The sequence below is a fragment of the Protopterus annectens genome, chromosome 7.part0, assembly GCF_019279795.1.
Source record: "Protopterus annectens isolate FY-2018-M chromosome 7.part0, PAN1.0, whole genome shotgun sequence".
Lineage (NCBI taxonomy): Eukaryota > Metazoa > Chordata > Ceratodontiformes > Protopteridae > Protopterus > Protopterus annectens.
The window spans coordinates 285,751,346-285,773,663 of NC_056739.1; the positions used below are offsets into that span (position 1 = coordinate 285,751,346).

Below are 22,318 nucleotides of genomic sequence, written 5' to 3' on the forward strand. Positions count from 1 at the left end.
TGGATTTAGTGTTGCTATGTGTGGGTGTTGGTGGTGTGGGTTTAGAAGGGCTATGTGTTGCTTGAGGTGTAGTGTGGGTGTTAACCTTCTCCTCTTGACTGTCCAGCACAATCTTGGGTGGAGAGAGCTTTGCTTCCATTTTGGCTATGTAAGTGCATCTCTCACAGGTTGTAGTGTTGGGTGTTAGGAGGAGAGGGTTTTCTGTGTACATGAGGCAATTGCTGCATTGCCCCAGTATGCCCAAATTCACCAGGTGGACAGGAGAAATCACCGGAAGCTGACCCTTGGACATGCCTGGTTTGGTGCTTTTTTTTTTGTAAAGTACAGTAGCTGTTTTCCCTTACCTTAGCAAGGTACTTTGCAATTATAGGCTGTTTAGTGCCTACTATTAATTTCTCCTTATTAACAAGGAGAGTTGAGTGCTTGTATCAGTTTAAGGCTTCCTAGTGCTTTCCAGCAGGTATTAGAGGAAAGTGCCAGTCACAGGGATGCTTAAAGGTAAGATGAAAAAAAAAATGCACACTGCAGTGTGCACTAGAGAAGTTTGATGTGAAAGTAGGTAACTTAAGTTTTACCTGTTTAAAAAAATTAAGGTTTAGTGGAGAGTTACTATTTTTAAAACAGCAAGATGGATTGAAAGGGGTAGTCACTTTTGTATTCTGGTACTATGGAATACAGTAGGATGGCCAATAAATTTAAATTGTTGAAGGGGAGGGATTTCAAAAATGATGATTTTTGTGATTACTCACACAAGCCAGTGAAAGTAGAGAGGAAATGAGATATATGGTCAGATTAACATAAGAGGCAGGCAACTAGAAAGACAGTGGTATTTAACAAGACAACTGTGACTGGGTGGGAGAGTGGGGAAAAAATTCTGCCTGACTCAGAAGAGAGAGAGAGTTGTGGTCTCTTTTGAAGTTTTAATATGCTGTTAAAGCAGAATGCAAGTAAAACACAAGGTAAAGAAAACAAACCACAGTATTCAAAATACAGAAAGGCAATAAATTAATACAAAATACAAAAAATAAAAGCAAACTAACCTTTCCTTGACAGCAAAGTGTAGCAGAGTCTGGATGAGCCTTTCTGGTAAAGCCAGAGGGGGAATCTCACAGGGAAGATGCCCTTTTTGGGGCAGAGGGGGTCCGCATAACCAGGGCTCCAGGGACTCTTTCCCTGGCCAGTCCTACCAGTGCCCCTGAAGAGTGGCCAACTGCTTTTCTCTGGAAGTGGTTGGGTGTCGTTTCTCTTTGTACCCTTCTGCCTGGCTAACCATCACCACCGATTCTTGGGTACAAAGGATAATAACTAAAGGTTATCATATTCCCTTCGATCTTTGTCCCGCTCCCCCTACAAACTTACTTGATGTTCCACTCAGTCAAAGGGAAGAAGCAGCATTAGAGATATCAAAGCTGCTAAGAAAAAGAGTCATCCAAATAGTCCCTCCAGACCAGATAGGATCCAAAGAAAACTGGGGACTGGAGACCAATTTTGGATCTCAGCGTAATTGAACAGGTTTGTAAGAGTACAAAAATTCTGAATGGTCACAATACAGTCTGTTTTTCCACTTTTGGAAAAAGAAAATTGAATGTGCTTGATAAATCTTCAAGATGCGTACTACCACATAAAAGTGGACAGGCCATCAAGAAGATTCCTTCGCTTCCATGCGGGAGCCAGTCACTACCAATTCAGAGTACTGCCCTTCGGACTCTCTACAGCCCCCAGAGTGTTTACAAAGTGCATGGCAGTCATCACAGTTCACTTGCAGCTACAAGGATTCCAGGTGTTTCCATACCTAGACAACTGGCTCATCTCCGCCCCCACCAGACATCTTTTGGAAGAAGCCCTGGCATACTCTCTCCTCTCTGCAGAAAGGTTAGGCATAACCATAAACTGGCAAAAGTCCAATCTCATCCCATCTCAGTCCACAGAATTCATAGGGGTCATCTTGAATACAAAGAATTGCAGAGCATCCATTCCAGAGCACAGAATTCTAAGGATAAAGCAACAACTGATCCCAATCCTTTCAAGGGAGAAATCCACAGGTCACTCTGTTCTACAGTTGTTGGGTTCCATGGCAGCCTCCATCACCATTGTCCCCCTGGCCAGGTTTCACATGAGGCTTCTACAATGGCTACTGCTCACCCAATGGTATCCCTTTCAGTACCCCCTTTCAGCCAAGATTCGGGTAACTCACAGGTGCAAACAGGATTTAAATTGGTGGATGGCCCTCAACCCATCACAATGGTCTCGCCCCTTCTCCGCCCAACAACCCAAGGCTACAGTGACCACGGATGCCTCCCTGATCGGGTGGGGGTGGGGGGCTATGTCAGGGACAGACAGTCCAAGGTACTTGGCCCAAAATGGAGGCCCATCTGCATATAAATGTTCTAGAGCTGAGGGTGGTGCTTCTAGCGTTGCAAGCATTCCACCCCCTGCTGCCATCTGGGACTGTTGCAATACAATCAGACAACATGGTGGTGGTCTGGTACATCAACAAACAGGGAGGAACCAAATCTTACTCACTCTGGCAAGAGGCCATGAGGATATGGCAATGGGCGATGGCTACCAACCGTTTTCTTCTAGCAATGCACATTCCTGGGAGTTCCAACGTGATAGCAGGCAGACTCAGCAGGTGTATTCTACAACCTAATGAGTGATCCCTGAATCCCTTGATAGCGGTGAAGATTTTCAACCACTGTGGTCTTCCTTGCTGCAACCTCTTTGTATCCCCGACCAGCTACAAATGCAGCAACTATTTCGCCCTGATTCCCTCTCCGGGACAGTCACCCAGGGAAGCTCTAGTCCACGATTGGCTCTTGGGTCTACTTCATGCATTTCCACCTCTCCCCCTCATTCCCCAGTTTCTGAAGAAAGCCTGCTGGTTGAAGAGCAAAGTTATCCTCATAGCACCATGCTGGCCTCATCAGATTTGGTTCCCCTTCCTTTGGCCTCACCTGCTAGATCAACCATGGATTCTCCATCCAGCCCTGGGGTTGATCTCTCATCTACAGAATCTGACTCACCCCAACTTAGCCTGAAGCTCACAGCTTGGCTCCTCCAATTCCCTTGATTGCCAGGCAGAATGTTCTTTCTTTGCCAGTACGTGACATTCTTATTGCATCTCATAAGCCTTCCACCAGAATTACTTATCTAAGCAAGTGGAAAAGATTTACTTTTTGGCTGAAAGAAAAACAGGTAAATCCTTTTTCAGCACCAGTGTCAATAGTACTGGAGTATCTAGCCACCCTATTTCAATCCGGTCTATCGGCCTCTACCTTTAGAGTTTATTTGGCTGCAATATCTAATTTCCATGGTGGTGTCTAAGACTCCTCTCTTATGTCACACAAATTATGCAAGACTTTCATAAAAGGTGTGAATCATCTAAAAACCCCTTTTAGAGAACCTACTCAACCATGAGACCTTTCATTAGTCATACAAGCTTTGACAATGGCACCTTTCGAACCAGCTTCTTCTTGCGACCTCAAATACTTGTCATGGAAAACCTTGTTTTTGGTCGCCATTACTTCTGCCAGATGTATTTCTGAGCTTCAGGCCTTATGCATCAAGAGTCCATATTTGATTTTTCATAGAGAGAGAGTGTCATTGAGAACTAATCCTTCCTTTCTGCCAAAAGTGATCTCTGAAATGTCCATTAATCAAACCATTGAATTGCCAGTTTTCTTCCCCAACTATTCAAACAAAGGAGAGTATTGCCTACATACCCTAGATATTCACAGGCAAATTTGCTTCTACTTGAACAGGATTAAGGCCTCTCATAAATCAGAGCAGTTATTTTTGGCCTATTCTGGACTTAAATTAAGATGTTTTGTTGCTAAGTTCACATTGGCTAAATGGTTGAAAGACTGTGTAACCTTCATTTATAGACAACGTAATATTCCATTACCTACTACCATAAAGGCTCATTCTACAAGGTCGGTAGCAACTTCTGCTGCCTTCCATGCCAGAGATTCTTTACATGACATTTGTGCAGCTGCAAATTGGGCTACCCCTCATACCTTCATCAATCATTACAAATTGGATTTGGCCTCCAGGGGAAGATTATCTTTTGGTTCTATGGTGCTCAGGAATGTCCCTCCATGAGAGCGTCCCAGAAATAAAGTTAGCTGGGGACTCTGTCCCACACGTAAGGAATGAATGAGGATTAACAATATCAGATAAAGAATTTATATCTTACCATAATGTTCCATCTGTATTGTTGATCCTCGTTCAGTCATTACGACCCTCCCTCATTCCTCCTCCTGTGGCTTCTAGTGGATCTCACCATCCGGTTCTATTTGGCATTTGACCAGATGTAGCCTCTGTCAAAGGTTTTGACTTGCAAACTTAATCTGAGGTAACAGGGAGAGGGGAATTCTGGGTAAGAGTTTTAGCTCGAGAGTTTGTAGCTGACGCGAGCTTGGAAGATGGCCGGATCGGTTCCAATGTCGGAACTGATACCCACACATAATGACTGAACGAGGATCAACAATACAGATGGAACATTATGGCAAGACATAACTTCTTTTTACTTCTGACGCCTAATAACAATGAATGCCAAGCTATATGTTTTTGCCAAGAGTTCAAACTAAATACACTCTGCACACTGAAATGGAGAATATTTATTTTACATTTTCAGAAAAATCCACTGAAATCCATTTTAACCTGTCTGTTACTCTCTCAATTCCCCCTTTAATTAAAAAGTGGAAAATGACTGTCCATTTTCCACTTCAGTTTTACACATTGATACCTTTTTCAATTTACCCAGATTAATCATCATAATTTGTTGGATTCTATACGTTTTCCACAAATGGCAACTTAGATAGCAATTTCAGATAGTTAATATGACTATAATGCCTAACACTACTAATACAGGTTGTAGCAACCAACTTAACATGTTTTTTCCTGATTTTGACCAACCAGTAAAGCTATCCCACCAATTGTGAGCAGTATCTTTTTTGGTCTTTTCAGCCAAGCTAAGTAATTTATCTTTTGCAATGATTCTTAATGCTTCATAATGCAGATTACTTTTATTTCTTTTTTCCAAGTACTCTCTGAGAATCTTAGTATTGTTCATTATTTTTTTTAAATTATCCAATGATACATATATATTGGAAAGCTGTATTAAGTCATAATTCCAATTCTTGGAAGTATTTACTTCTATGGTTTCAGTAAACACATAGCTCTGATTATTCCATTTAAGGAAATCAACATGCGATAAACATCCTACAAAAGGTAAATTAATATTATGACCTACATCTTGATCTGTAACCAGACAAATATGCCGAGGAGTCACTTCTATAAACATTTGAAAAGAAGAGGGCATAATGGTCCATTTGCATAAGTTAACGGAATGCTGCAGTAAGCATTGTTTATAGACAGGCAAATGCTGTCCACAAATTAATCCATTTTGAGTCTGTGTACAGTACTCAATCTTATGTGTTTTTCCTCTCATATCTATATGAGTACCTTCAAATTGTGGCAACCAATACTCATACCCCTCTGGTACGAGAAATATCATAGGTAATACCGTAAATTGACACATAACAGTGGTATCAGTAACATTATAATGTGAGAATTGCCCTATACAGTACTGTGGAGTACAATATGTTACTTCAGTAAATAGTTTAATCATAGTGCATTTTCTCCAATTTACAAAAATTGTCATATTACCATCAAATTTCAACTGATGTAGTTGCAAAGCATCATAATTGTCTAAAATTTGCTGCTGATAATTTATATTGTGCAAATATGTTTTCCATATCTCTGGATTCCAAGATGCTTATAAATGTACAATCTGAGAGATATCTTTCCCCACTACTTTTAAACAATTAGTTAGAATTTCAATATCAGTTGCATTAAGAGCTCCTTTTCCAGTACCCAAACCTCCTAGCAAAGTATTGTACCATGCCCTTTTATATTGGCACCTACCTGTATCAGGAAATGTGATGTTAAAATGTACCACAACTTTTTGATACTGTCTACCTACTTTTTTACAGGTAGAAGGGATTCTAACCAAATGGTCTGTATGAACAGAGGTAGGTTTACCTGTTAATATCGATAGAACATATGCCCAATGTATGTTGCCTGTAATGAATGTGGTATTAGTACATATTACAGAAACTACATGGCATTTGCCGTGGGTCTACACGAAAAAAAAAACACAAAACATGAAGTCACTTAATGACTTTCAATTGATTTCTATGAACAATAATCATTTTGTTTTTTTTCTTTTCTTTAACTTTGTACACTAGAGGTCCTAAATGAGCAATTATTTCAAAGGGTCCTCGCCAATTACTATCCCATGGACCGTCTGTCTGGAATGTCTTGACTAAGACCTGTGTCCCAGAGGGAAGGATTTCTTCTGGCATAATAGGATCCTTTGACTGTAATTTGAATGCTTACATTTTTGACAGGCTTTGACACAATTCAGAAATATCCTTTAACCATTGTTGATGCTGTGCAATTTCTAATAATGGTCTGTTTGTACTAACAGTAGGATCCAATGGCAATTGTACAGGCATTTTCCTGCCTGTCATGACTTCAAAAGTTGAAATCCCTGTTTTACTGTGTGGAGTTGCTCTGACACCCAGCAAGATTCCAGGCAAATGTTTTACCCAATTTACACCTTTTTCCAAGCAGGTTTTCTTTTAGCATTCCTTAAGAGTCCTGTTCATTCTTTTAACAATCCCATTGGACAGAGGATGGTAAGGAACATGAAATTGTTTCTGGATACCAAGCAAATCACAGAAAGCTTTCATCGGTTTACTGACAAATTGTAGCCCATTATTGGATTCGATAACTCGTGGCCATCCCCAATGACAAAAAAATGTTTTTTTCATAAGGCTTCTGCTGTAGCTTTAGCCGTCATTGTTTTGGTAGGAATTGCTTCTACCCATTTTGAAAATACATCAGCTATCACTAGAAGATACCTGTACCCACCTTTAGTTGGGGGTAATGGACCTGCAAAGTCAATTTGGATGGCACACCAAGGTCTATCCATTTGGAGTTACCCTTAGTAACTGTGGCTTTTTCAATTGAGCATTAACCTGCAAACATATTAAGCATTCAGCATGCACTAAATCGCAGATTTTCTTTAAATGTGGATGCCAGTACTTGTTCTTTGCAATGGGCCATAACTTTTGTGTACCCAAATGTCCCAATACCTGATGATTAAATTTCACTAACTATCATGCCTGTTGGTATGGTATATAGGGAAGACTAGAACCGTCTTCAAAACATTTTGCATAATATTGCCCTGGACTTTCTCCTACAAGAGTACATTTTTGTAACTCTTCCCTGCAGTCCAGACTTAGTTAGGATTTGCAGCAAATCATGTTGCAAATTTTGAGCTGAAAATGTCTGTATGACATGTACTGCAGTGGTTTTTCTGGAACACCAGAAAGGTGTTCTGTAGGATACAATTACATTCCTTTCTTGGCTGCCTTTTTTGCCATCTGATCCGCATACTTATTTAAGTGAAAAATTTAATTTGTAGCTTTTTGATGAGCTTTTACCTTTAAGATACAGTAGCAACCCACAAGGGACTGACTACAAACCAAATTCCAAATAGTCTGCAACACAGAAGCATGCTTGAATTGTTTGCCCGTATTATTAACAAACCCTGTTCTTGCCCATATAGACATATGCAGCCACAGATAATTAACTATGTATGCACTGTCTGAAAACATTTTCCTTCATATTTCATGAAGTTAGATAAGTAATACTTATTTCTTGCCATTATTGTAACTTGCTTGACTCTAAATAATGCCAACCATTTTGCAAACACTGCTTGACTGTCATCAATCAGTTTATTTAATTGAATCTCATTTACTAAAGCCTGTATGGCATAATGTGGCATCTGTACTATAATGTATTTGGAAAAAGCTGTTAAGTATTCAGTTTGTTTTATACTCCAGTAAATGGCCAAAAGTTGCTGAATGCATGGGTAATATCCCCTCTCAACATGTGTCTTTTTACTGAAGAATGTAATAGGGCATAAAGTCTTTTTCATTTTAGCAACAGAGCCCTGAGGCCACTCCTGTAGAAGCACAATAGAGAATGTGTTGGGTCCAGCTGCTGCCTGTAACACAAAGGAACGTGTTAAACTTGGAGCTACTAGTTTTGTAGCCTTGGCCAATGCTGCCTTTAAATCACAAAAAGCTGTATTTTTCTTTGGTCCCCACTCCAGAAAGGGTAATTCTTTTTGGCTAGAAAGCATGTCATGACATGAATTGTACCTTTTCACTTTTAACTTTAAACCCTGCCTCCTGCAGTGTTTGAAGGACCTGTATCAATTTAGCTAAATGCTGTTCTTTTGTTTCAGACACAGTTAGTGTAAAATTGAAAGCATACTCTTTCCCCTGTAGTATACATCATTTTATTGCAGTATTGTTTATTTGCTTTATGCTGTGAGAATTGAATGTATGATTGCCCTTTGTCTGTTACTTAGACTGTGACACTTTGGTCTTACATATTTGCTTTTTGATTTGATTTGATTATTTTTTTGGCCATTTTTAAAAACAGAAAATATTTTTATAAAGCTTTTGCTGTTGCCTATACTGTCAAAGTTGTAATAGGAATCGCTTTTACTCATTTTGAAAAGACATTTACTGTTACTAGTAGCTATTTGTACCCTCCCTTTTTGTAAAGGGACCTGCATAATTTATTTTAAATGCATACCATAGTCCATATACTGACTGTACTTGGTGTACCTTTAGTCATTTGTTAACATACTTGAAACCTGATACTAGAATGCAGTTGTAATAAACATTAACTAGCTTAACTACGCATAATATTGCTTTTGAATACTGTTTTTGCTGGAGTCGTTGCTATTTTGTATGCTATTATGCAATTACAAAATATTGTAAGAAGCAAAAGAGATATTGACTTAACTAACATGTTTAAAACAAATATATTTACATGATTTACATTTGCTGTTGTGTGCCTTTGCTGCACTTTAGGTGAAAAGAAAATACATGCATGTCAGTCTTGTGACATCATGGCTTTACTGCGTTTAACTACTCTCATTTGATTTTTATGCCCTAGAACTGTTTTATTATTATTATTTAAGTGCCTTACTGTAACTGAATGAAACTTTGTGCTGTGTACCCTTAGCCATTTTCGAAAGGTAGAATAGTACGTCATAAATTATTTATCAGTGTAGTTAACTGCTGTTGCTTTAACTCTTTACTAACCAGATTATATTTGTTAGTATTCTGTTTTGCTGACTTTAAAGTTCTTATGCACTACTGAAAAAGTGTTTATATATGTTGTCTGAACTTTTTGAACTCACTCTGACTGCGTCTTAGAAGTTTATTAAATCTTTTTGTCAGTTCACCATGAACCTTGTCTCTGTTCTTATCTGTTTTGTAATGTGCAGTAGTTTTATGCCACTTTTGCTGTACATAAGCCGTGAAACGCTGAGGAATAAAATTCCAGAAGCAACGTTCATGTGTATCATTGCATACAGTGCCTACAGTTTAAGAACTCAAGCTTTAAATTTAATCATGTTATTAAAAATACCCTTCTGTTTATCCCACTTAGGGAGAGTTTCTAACATTCTAGACTGATGATAAACTTTAGCAGAAAAAACAGCTGAGACTATGATAGGACTGGTAATAGCAGTTTCTAGTGCTTTAGATTGATATTTTTTAACAAGGCTTGTAATCTTAAAAGATCTTAATTAGCTAAATCTCCTGCTCTAGCATCCTCAGATTTCTGTGTCTGTAATTGAGATCGTAATGTGTTAGTCTCCTCCCTTGCAACAATTACTTCATGCTGTGTGTCAGCCAATTGCTTGTCATATTTTTTTTTTTTTTTTTTGCAAACAGACACTTAACCCTTTTATTATACCAATAGCTTTACTGCCTTGTTTAAGAACAGTTGGTGTAAAGGTCTTAATTTTAGTCTGTGAGACTTTTAAAAACTGAAACAATTTCTTTGTACATTTAGCTGTGTCAGCATGCATTTTACCAGATGCATTTAATTTATTACAGTAAATCTGAAAGTGATCCATGAGGTCAAGATCTTGCTGGTTGCTAACTTTAGCAATCCATTCGTTAAGCTCTTGCAAATCAGACTATAAAGTACAAACTTTGACATCTACATCACTCTCTAATAAATCTTTTGCAACAGGATATATAGAAACAGGAACCATTGCCTGTGCTTCAAGCATTACTTTATCCTGGTTGTGTTCCAGGTTTTGTACAATATGTACAATACGTTTATGACAAGGCATGCAAAAAGCAACATTTAAATAATACATTTCTGTACATTCTGTGACACTTCTGCCTTACCTAGTAAAGACTTACAGATGCTGACATGCTGATTATACTGTGTATTTAAATAATTCACACATCTACATATGATTCAGATACAGGAACAGTAAAATACTTAGTGTACTTCTTGGCATTTTCATGAATTTCATTCATTGTTAATAGAAAAACAGAAGAAAATATTTATCACAAATGTTCAGGACAACGTGGCCAGTCTTGACACAAAGATCAGTTGTGGGAGGATTTTTTTGCTGTCTTTCACAAGATGCTGGTGAAACAAAGTCTGATAGTACGACTTGCTCTCTGTATGTCACCAGCTGTCTGAAGAAGAATTACTGTACTACCCTGTACTCCACTGCAGTGTTTGCCCTTCAGGGAATGGACAAAGTTTTTAGGAAAGAAGAGTCGACTCCAAAAAAAAAAAAGTCTGTGCAGGAATGTTGCATTCTGAGAAGCACCTCTGCAGGTCACATCCCTGGTTGTTTTGACTGGTCTAGTCTTGCCACTGTAAAAAATTAAAGTTTTAGTACACTATTCATGTAGTCTGTACCTTTACTCAATGAAAACACTGAGATAAGTTTTGATATTACGACATTCATTTACTCTGCATACAAAGTAGACATCTAGTTTAACAATGAAAGATATACACAAATAAAGCCATACTTCAGCTTTCAGCATCAGATCTGTAAGGATAGGAAAATCAAAGTCTCTGATACAAAAGAAAAAGTTCCAATCTTTACAGTGTCTTTTCTGCCTGTATCAGCAGTTTAGAGAATTTGCCAGAATAATAAGTCTTTCTTTTGAAGCTGGTCTGCTGACAGTTTGTTTTCCATATTTCGAATATGCTGTTCCTGAAGGATAACTCCTCGGCCTTGCTCTTATCTTGCATGTCCTGTTGACGAGACACAGCTGCATACAAGAATTCGTCTTGACCTGCTTATAGACAATAAATTTCACAAACTGCATAGTTTATAAAAGATAAAATATTTTACTTCTGACTCCTAATAACAATGAATGCCAAGCTATATGTTTTTGCCAAGATTTCAAACTAAGTACACTCTACACACTGAAATGCAGAATATTTATTTTACATTTTCAGAAAAATCCACCAAAATCCATTTTTAACCTGTTTGTTACTCTCACAATAGAGAGCTTACAAAAATGATATGCAAGAGCCTTATGCTAATTTATATAAGCTCCTAGTTAGTGAGAGACCCCCACTGGCACTTCACATGGAAATTGTCATTGCTTTTATAGGTTCTAGCTGGGAAAATTTTCAAATAATGTATAGTGACTGTCCCCAAAGAACGTTTGTTTGCACAACATTATCTAAAAAGGGTGTATGTTGATTTGTCAAATGAGCAACTTTAACTTATTGAGCACAAACGTTTGAAATGTATCCTATAAAAAAATGACAGTAAATTATTTTTTTTTGAAGTAGGAGAATTCCCTTATCCCCACTGTCCTTCGATCCCACACATAAATAAAGCCATTATGGTACATTCATGTAGCTGATTTTTGATCAACTGTGTTTGCTTCTATTTGAGTTTGGCAAGTTTTCACCAGGCAACTTGTTTGTCACTCATCTAAAAATTGTATAGCCTGATCATACGCCCACATTCATGTCATAAAAGTCATTATTTTCAGAAATCTTTTTTTAAATTTGCAATCACTTTTAATACCATTTTTTTTCTTATGAATCTATTACATTATTGGATTGCACAAGGTGTCAGTCTTCCCCTTCTTCCTCCAAATTCTTACTGCCTGAAATGCATATATCTGTTTCATATTTAAGCCAGTCTCATCAACATTTGCTGCCTGTTTGCCCTTTGTATAGTTCATAAGGAAAACATGAATAAGTACATGGAAACCAGTTTGATATGGTCACTTTAAATTCTGTTTTAAAATTATCTGTTGTAAACCAATGCGAGTTCAAAATTGTTCTAAAAACATTCTTTCTTAACAGAATCAGAGGTCACTGGATCCTGAAAAGGATGCTTTTACTGTGTGTCTGAACATCCAGCCTGAAATCAATGGTATGTGAATTATTAAAAGCATGCTTCACTAAAGCATTCTTAATGTATCTTTTTCTAAGTGCTTGTCTGTGTTCTTTAATACGGTCTCTCAACTTCCTTGTGCTTTTGCTCACATAAAACACATTGCAACAGTCACACACTGCAAGGTAGACTATATTCTTGGAATTACAATTAAATGTTTCTTGGAACCGAAGTTCTTGTTTGGGATTCTGTAAACAGAAAATGTCACCCTGAGCTATGAAAGGGCAGCACACACATTTGCCACAGATGAACATACCTGTAACCTGGTAAGGGAGACTAGTATTGGTGGGGGTACATAATATTAATAATTCACAGTGCAAGCCTTTCCACTTTTTGGTTCTTTATCATGTTTCTTTGCCTTTCCGGGACTGTAATCCCCTACTGGAAGTTAAAGAATTAAGATGGCAAGTGAAACTACAGGCAGACACGCCCCCTTGACTCAATGGGAATCTTAATGTTAGAAGCATCCTTAATTGGATTAGATAGGGAGGACACCCCCCTCCAGAATGTCTTTTTCCCACTATTTTTTGTAACAGTCCTCTATCAGTCCACCATTATTCTGATGAAGTTTGACTAGTTAACACTATTTTAATGAATGAAAGGGCTCAGTATATTTCTGAATGGTTTTAAAGTCCAAATTGGATTACATCTTTTTCATTGCTTGTGTCGATGAAGTTTGTTAATGAAGAAGGAATTATTGTTTTTAAACTGATGGTCTCAGTTATATATATATATATATATATATATATATATATATATATATATATATCCCTGTCAGGGCTAGCCACCCAGCAATGTAAACCTTGGCTGTACATGACTGTCACTGTTGAAATAACATCCTAACCCCATGTGCAAAAACGGGCCAAGTGGATTGCAGAAGGATGGATGGAGATTTATATATAAACTAATTTAAGAAAATTGCGCTTATCTATGAAGGTATTTTAATTTTACTTGTTGGTTTCAGTCAATATAAGTAGGAATTGTGATATAGTTACATAAAAAGGGATGAACTTGACATTTGCTTGTAGTATGTGGACGATCATAGTACTTGCATCTAATTTTTTTGGATAAATGAAGCAGTGTAATTGTAGAAGTAGTATAGATACACCAAGAACATTTACTTATATGCAAGTATGTGTTATCGTTGGTGTGCATTTTGTAACAAAGACTATTGCAGCAGAGCAGGTGATGTTTTGCCACTCCACCATTCCACAGTAATAATGTAAAATGAATAAAAGTTGTGTTTATTTTCTCTGATTATGCTCCAAGACAGAGGTATACCTAGGCAGGGTGAAGGGAGTGGCTGCCCCATGTACAAGCTGTTGTGGTGGACAATTGGTAGGTGTTGATGGTGGTGGAGTGCAGTACCAGGTTTATAAAGGAACGTGTGTAGTGCATTTACAGTCATGCAAAAGTAGCTAAAGAACAGAGTGCAAACTGATTTAACTGTAGCAAGCTGCTTGTTACATTACCTGCAAACAGCTTGCTACATTTCAAAGGAGAAAGTTTTTGTTTCTTTAACACAGAGAAGACATCATCTTTTTTATTTATTTATTTTATTTTATTTTATTTATTTTTTGCTTAGCTTTAAAATGAGGGAGTTGCCAGTATGGGATCTGCACAGGCGTCTAATGATCTAGTTATGGTTCTACTTCAGAACCTTCAAATTTGGTCAGTCATTTCTGTGATTTTCATTGATTGTTGCATTGATTTAAAAAATATTATGATTCTTCTATCAGCTGGATTGTACTCACCCTTGAATGGGATGCTCCTGCAAGCTTTTGTGCAGGATGATATATGTAATGGCAGAGGGATAAAAATACTGAACATCTATCACACTATAATCTGCCATAGTTTAACAGCACTGCTTACATATGTAAACATATGTAAACACAAAACCTCATCTTTGCTGTTAAAATTAGCCACGGAGATAATCCAAAAAAATAAAGCTTTGTACATGATCTTTAATGTTCAAGACTAAAAATATGGTACTATCCAGCTGATACAACAGAACACTAGAGGTATAATGTTTTGGTATATAAATTGTATAGTTGATATATATTGTAAAATTATTGGGTCTTTTCTCCCTGGGCCTTTATTGAAAATGGGCACCATAGTCCAGGTGGGTATTCCTGGTAAACAAATGCCAATAAATAAATAAATTATTCACTATTCAAAGTACCCTGAAGTAACTGGCCTAAGAGATACTACAAGTTTTAATATAATAAGTGCAGTGAAGTATTTAATTTCCAGACAAGTGAGCCTAGAATCCAAAAGGTTTGAAAAAAACTTAAATACTGGCAAATCTAAACATAAACCATCAAGTCCATGATAATTACAGATGAATGGACCAGGCAGAGAGGACAATACAGACACTATTGAAGAGCACAAAGTAGATATGGGATACTCATTTGATCAACAGAGCTGTAATCAAATTAAAGTAAGATTTATAAAATAAATTTTCACAAGTCCTAATAACCTTAAAGAACAGACAGGGGTTTGAGCAAGATTGCAGTCATGAAAGAATGCATATTTCCATTTAACTCCTTGGCTTCATGATCTCAGTTAGTATAGTTAGTCTCCCCCCTCACATGCACACACACACACACACACACACACACACACACACACACACACACACACACACACACACACACACACGCACACACACACACACACACACACACACACACACACACACACACTCCCTTGTTAAAGTTAATGTGGCCTGTTTCTTGTGGATTTGTGGTGTTGATTTGGTTTGTGTAATTACCATTTCTCTGCTGTGACAATTACCATTTTGAAATTTTATAATGTAGGAAGTAGGTTAAAGAGTAAATCATTAACTTAAACATCTGTATTGATAACAGAGAATCAAGGCAGAAAACAAGCCATACTGGAAAAGTGTCAACAGAAAAAGTATGACAAGAATTCCAGGATACTCTGGATTGAAGAAAGGAGATAGTCAGAGTTGGGCCTTCATGAAAAGGTCAGGAACAGAAATGAGCATTCATAGAAGGGTCAGCAATCAGAATCAGTGGCATTTCATAAAACTGAACACCCCCTTTTTTATCTGCAGGAAGCAGTAAAATTGTACAGAACAAATAAAAATAATCTGTTTGACAGTGGAGTTTAGATGGCAGGAAATGTTGAAATCAGTAAGGGCATAAGCATATGATGAGCTGCAATAGTTGCAGAAAATGAAGAGGGTCACAGAAACAGAAACATTTCTCTAAGACAAAAAACAATTTAAATCATAATAGGAAGAGATACATGATATTATATAAAAACAAAGTAGTCCCTAGGAATATCAACATATGAAGGAGTTCTGCAACTTGTCAAATACTTAGTTCTTTAGTGCAGAAACGAGTACAGATTAACTCAAAATACTGTGAAGTTGATTGAATTTTGTATGTTTTGTGATTCATACCTGGCAGGTGATATGCTAGTAGTATTGTTGATGACTATATTTCATGAATTTATTTAATTTTACCTCATAAATATATTTATTTTTGGCTCTTTGACACAGAGGGCAACAACCCCAGCTAGGACACAGCTGATGTGGTTTTAAGTAGTGATCTGGATGCTTGTGGAGCTGGCTAGAAAAGCAGAAGGATGACATGGCATGGAATCTAGTTATTTCTTCCATGGAAGGGTAGGGATGCATGGCCTGGGATGCCTATTCCACCTGCAGTCACAAGTGGAGAACAGATGAATAGGATGCATACCTTTTGGTGTGGATATGGAGGTACCATTGCTGTCAGAAGTAGATAAAAAGCACTTGTACCATTTCATTGCACTTACAGTCTGTGGAACCTTGTTGGTAGTGCTGAGGATCCTAGTACCAAAAGCAGAAATCCTTCTAATGGCTGCCTGGATGACAGCTACGCTGCACCATACTTTTGCCTTATAAAAGGCAATGAATGAAAATAGCAGTAACCACAGCTGTTTGATGATCAGTAGACACCCATGTGAAAATATACCCCAAATCTTTATTTTTCTTTACAAATTGGATGTATTATATGCTAGTTTTAGCTGGCATACATATCTGTGATGATGGAAGCTAGGAAGACTGTACATTCCATTTCTGTACTCTGTGACTCCATTAATTTTGCAGGACTGATACTGCACTGAGGCATAAGGGGGAGTGGTGTACACCAGAGTTGATATCCTTTGAAGAAGATGTGCAGTTGTAGTCCCATCTGCCAGGGTTTTGTTGTAGCTCAGGTGGATGTAAAGTATCTCATGAAACTTTTCAAAAAGAGTAGGGGTTGTTTATTTTATATTTCATTTTAAATTCAGATGTACATATTAGACAGAAAGGTTATATAAATACAGAAGAAAAGCAAATAAAGAATTCATATCTCTTAATTTTAACCCACCTCCTTTTCCTGCTGTAGGAAAAAACTAAAATGATTTAATAGTTCACATATATCCCATTGTTTACAATATTTCACTGCATTTTCCTTTTCATTTAAACAAGATCCCTGTTCTTATTATTTTAAGTCTATTTCCTTATCCTAACTTTCATAATTCTCATACATAATTATATCCTGGTTTGCATTTCTTAATTCTTATATTTTACATATTTTCTACTATAAATTATCTGATTACATTTTAAAAATATGCTCATTCTCTCTTACACTGCACAGCCTCTGCACATCTTTTTCCATTAAGGAGCCTCTCCGCCTAAACCTTATATTACATATTTGCTTTCACGTATAACCAGTTTAATGTCATAATCCCCATTCTCCCTAATTCTTATTTTTTTCTATGTTCAAATTTCATATCAATCTCTAAAAGTTATCTATTATTTTATAACAGTGTTTTGTATTTTTTTTGGTATTATCCAAATCCACTTTTGACATAAAAATCAAACTATACTACTTCCTGATATTTTTTACTTCTTCACCTTCTATTTTCTTCCTTTTCCCTTGCTTAAAACTCTCACAGTGCACTTAATATCTCTCAAACAGCCTTCCTTTTTTATAATACATATGTAAGAAAAAATTCAGAGACTTAATTTATCCATATCTTATTTTTTTCTGTTATAAATAAAGACTCTTTTGATAAGACTTATCCATGAACTCCTATGTAGAGAAAACTAAAAATGATGTTTTTTTCTCTTTAATGAGCAAACATGTATACACTTGATCTGATGTTGTCAGTCTCCATGTAATCCTTGACAGTGGGTTTGGTTCTGAATGTTGGAACTGACTCAGACTTTTCTACAGCTCATGCCCTCCAAAAACTCTCGAGCTTCAACTTACCCAGAATAATGCTCTCAAAGTTACCTCAGATCTCATTTGCCACTTCAAAGTGCCAAACACGTTTTCATTCCTGCTCTCGAGCTAACCATTAAAGTGAGTTTTCAATTTTCTTAAATTTTATATCTTCTAAATTTATCTTTTCTATAATCTAATTACCCAGCTCCTCTTTCCAAACATGCTTGTGTTTTTCTTATTACCATCGTTGGTCATTTTCTTACCGTTTGTGGTATTTCTTCGTACCATTGTTGGTACTCTCTTTTTCTACCTTTTTAGGCAATCTTTTCAATACCATTGTTGGTATCCCCCTTTCTTTATTTCTTTAAAAAAAAATATATATATATATGTATATATATATATATATATATATATATATATATATATATATATATATATATATATATATATATGGGTTCTACATATCTCGAAGTTTTGGAATACCAAATTCCAAAATCTCGAGACTATATAGCCGAAACCCCTAAATACCGAAAGACCAGAAGTGCAAAATCATATATTCTTTCTCCTTCTGTAATTTTCTAATGGCTGAGCAAACTAGAGGTACTTCTGCCTTTAAGAGATTCCAGAAGTGCAATCAGAAATTCCCTAATTCAGAAGGTGGTTCACATTATCAGGGTTCCAGGGATTCCTTCCCTGGTAAGTTTTATCAGTGCTCCTGAATGGAGGCCCAATTGCTTTCCTCTGGAGGCAGTCAGGGGATGACTATCCCCGCACCTCCCTGCCTGGCTGAAAATAACAGCCGACAATTGGGTGCAGAGGATTATAACCAGAGGTTACAACATTCCCTTTTCAAATCACCCTGATCATCTGAAAAGAATCCCAGATGTTCCACCCAGTCACAGGGATGCAGCATTTTTAGAAATACAAAAACTGCTTGACAAAAGAGTCATTCAAACTGTCCCACTGGACCAGACAGGATCCAGATTTTACTGAGGATTCTTTTTAGTGCCAAAGAAAACAGGGGAATGGAGACCAATTTTGGATCACGGTATGTTGAGCAAATCGGTCTGACATAAAAATTACAGATGGTCACGGTTCAGTCTATCCATCTATTTTTAGGAAAAGACAATTGGATGTGCTGAATAGATCTTCAGAATGCATATTATCACATAAAAATGGACAATCACTCTAAAAGATTTCTGTGCTTCCAGCTGGAAGTCAGTCATTATCAGTTCAGATCTCCGCCCTTTGGTCTCACCACAGCCCTCAGGGTGTAGAATAAATGCATGGCAGTGGTAGAAACCCACTTCAGACTGCAAGGATTCTGGGTGTTTCCATATCTAGATGACTGGCTCATTACTGCATCCACCAAGTATCTACAGTTACAGGCAAGGAACTATGTCTTTCAAGCTTTCTCGTCACTGGGAATTACAGTAAACTATGAAAAATCCTATTTAGAACCAACTCAAAATTTAGAGTTCATTGGAGCAGTATTAGAGACAAACTCCTGCATTGCTTCTCTTCCCCAAGAAAGGCTTTATAAAATAAGGCACCAAGTCAAGCAGATCATCCACAACAGAACAGTAAGTGCAATACTGTTATTACAGGCTTTAGGTTCAATGGTGGACTCCATCACCTTTGATCCTCTTGCCAGATTCCACATGCAAAATGGTTGTTTCTGACTCACTCTTTGTCTCATCAAGTACTGCTCACCAATTTATGCAAGAAGGACTTGAGTTGATGGCTTCATTCCAAATAAATTCTAATAGGTTGATCATTTTTTCTTCCTCCACCCCAAGCCGTCGTGACAAGGGACACTTCCTGGATAGGGTGGGGGGCATTATCTGGTAAAAAGAGTCCAAGGCATTTGGTCCCAGTTGGAGGCCAGTTTGCATATAAATGTTCTAGAGATAAGGGCAATGGTCTTAGCATTCGAAGAAGTCCTCCCCTCAAGAACAATTGTAGTCCAGTCAGACAACATGTCAGTGGTTTGGTACATCAACAAACAAGAGGGAAACATCTTGCCCTTTTGTCGAGAAGCACTCAGGGTTTGGCAATGGGCATTTTCATCTGGCTGCTTTCTTGTTGTAATGCAGATTCCAGGGAGCTCCAACATGATTGAGCAGGTGTATTCTAATGTCTCATGAGTGGTCTCTCAATCCTTTGGTGATAGAAAAGATATTCTGTTAATGGAGCCAGCCAGGCTCCAAACTCTTTGCATCCCCTCTGAACAAAAAGTGCAGCAGCTACTTTGATCTGGTACCCCCTCTGGGGGAGTCACTGAGAGACGCTCTCTTCCATGATTGGCCATCTGGTCTACTGTATGCCTTCCCTCCAATACCCCTTATTTCTCAGTTTCTGAAGAGAACAAATCCTTCCTTTTTACCAAAGGTGGTATCTGATATACATATCAATCAAACTATACTACTTCCTGTTTTTTTCCCCAGTTTTTCAAATAGAGTTGAATATTGCCTCCATATGCAGATGTTCACTGGCAATTATGTTTTTACCTTCACAAAGCAAGTGAATTCAGAAAATAAGATCAGCCATTTGTTTAGTTTTCTACCACTGCTCTGGGTAAACCAGTTTCTAAGGTTACTTTGGCTAAATGGCTCAAAGATTGCAAAACCTTCATTTATAATAAATGGAAAGTGTCAGTCCTGGAACCTATAAAAGCACATTCTACAAGAGCGATAGCCACTTCTGCAGTCTTCCACGCCAGTGCTTCTATAGATGATATATTTGCAACAGCTACTTGGGCATCCCCTTATATCTTTATTACCCATTACAAACTGGATATGGTCTCTAGGGGATGAGCATCATTTGGTTTGATAGCTCTCAGGAATATTCTTCCATGAGACCTCCCAAGTTTTTTGGTAGCTGGGAACTCTCTCTCAGTCATTATGTGAAGATTGACAACATCACACAAAGAAGTTATGTCTTACCATAACATTCCATCTGTGTTGTCCTCCTTCACTTATCCTTGATATACCCACCCACCTTCCCCCTGCCTTTTTCAGGTTTCTTGATGGAACGGACCTTTCCTAGCAGGACATTTATTGTTATATATGGTTGTAGATATAGTTTTTGATCTGTTATTTTTCTGTCACTAAATTGTGCAAACTCGATCTGAGGTAACTTTGAGAAGAGCATTCTGGGTAAGGTGAAGCTTGAGAGTTTTTGGAGGGCGTGAGCTGGAAAAACTGCCAAGTTGGTTACAACATGTGGATCCAAACCCACTGTAAAGGTAAGTGAAGATCAACAATACAGATGGAATGTTATGGTAAAAAATAATTTCTTTTTTTGCAGCTAATTATTCTAATTTGTGTTTCATTTATCAAATGCAAATTAAAAGCCTTCCACAAATCAACAGTGCCTTTAAAAATTTGAATGACATTCTCCCAGAACCTTCCACACTTATTTTCCTTAAAAAAAATTCCTAACCAAAGGTGTCATAATGGCAATGTGGTCAAAGGTGATAAACATAAGAGTGAACTTTTAGTTCAGTTTAAATGGATTGATACTGAAAGATCGGATGACTACTGGTTCTGCTCACTTACAAGGTGTTTGGATTCATCTTCCAGTACTAACACTACAGTGTGTTTTGATTCTTTTTCCAATACTAACATTGCAGTACAGCATAAGGGTCATGCTACAATCCTTAGTGAATGTTCCTTTGATGAGATATTAATCTGAGGTCCCATATGACCACTATGCTGGTAGCTGAGTTGGATGTAAAATTCCCACAGTAGTAAGGAATTACCATAGCCAAATTTCTCCCTAGTTAGCAAGAATACCAGTTTAGGTCTCCCCTGAAAATATGCCTTAAGTGGTGTGGGACTAAACCTATCAAGAAAACATAAAATGGTGGCAAGGTTAACTTTAGGGTGGCAGTTAATGCAGAGAAATAAGGCTATGTGCTCTTAATGATCTGCTTCCTTTAGTCTAGGATTTTATTCCTATAATGTGAATGTGCGTAAGTGCCTTAGATAGCATTATGGTGCAATTGGGAAGTTTAGCTAGGCTCCCAAATGGTTTCCTGGACTGCTGTGAACCTTGTGTCTTCATTTTTCTTTGTAATAAACCACAACTGTTTCATGTTTACCTCTTATCCCTTTATGTTTTTTTTTCCATTTTATTTGAAACCTACCTTCTTTATCCCTGCCACCTTTTTCTTCACCTTTATTGTACACAATTAAATTTTTGCTGTTAAATAATTAGCATTAGATTCACTCTTGGGGAATTACTGTCCCTTTCCTCGTTTTCTTTCTTGACCTCCTATTCTACTCTCTCAAATGTGCATCACAGAATTTATCACTAAAACATCTCTTAATTAGCAGACAGCCTTGTTTAACTCCGTCTTAATACTGTCAGTTTATTTATTTGCTGTAACAGTTTGGATAACCTTCCTCCAATTTTTAAATTTTCAAAAATATTCCAAGATTGTTTACCTGTAAATTATCATGCATGGTAGTAATGTTTTGTTTTGCTTCATCTTTATTCTAAATTTATATCCATCATTTATTTAATTATAACCAGTATTTTCATTACTTACTTCATCCTCACACTTGTTTTGCAGCATATCCACCAAAAAATGTTCTTTCTTTTCATCAAACACTGTTGTATTAGTGTTGTTACTGTTTAATAGTCATTACATAATGTTACTAGTCTCAGATTGTATAGCTATTTAGTTCCTTTCTATCATATCAACTTTATTGTTTTTTCTAATACTGTCTTATTATGTATTCAATTTTCATACCCT

At 37.2% G+C, this 22,318-nt stretch overlaps 1 protein-coding gene across 1 annotated transcript in view; it reads left to right on the forward strand.

Annotated features, from left to right (window-relative positions):
* Positions 1 to 22,318, forward strand: part of NFASC (neurofascin) — a 2,999,343-nt gene that overhangs the window by 402,173 nt on the left and 2,574,852 nt on the right. Inside the window, exon 2 of the mRNA XM_044076767.1 lies at positions 12,241 to 12,310. The gene's annotated coding sequence lies outside the window, so the exon portion shown is untranslated. The remainder of the gene's footprint in view (positions 1 to 12,240; positions 12,311 to 22,318) is intronic.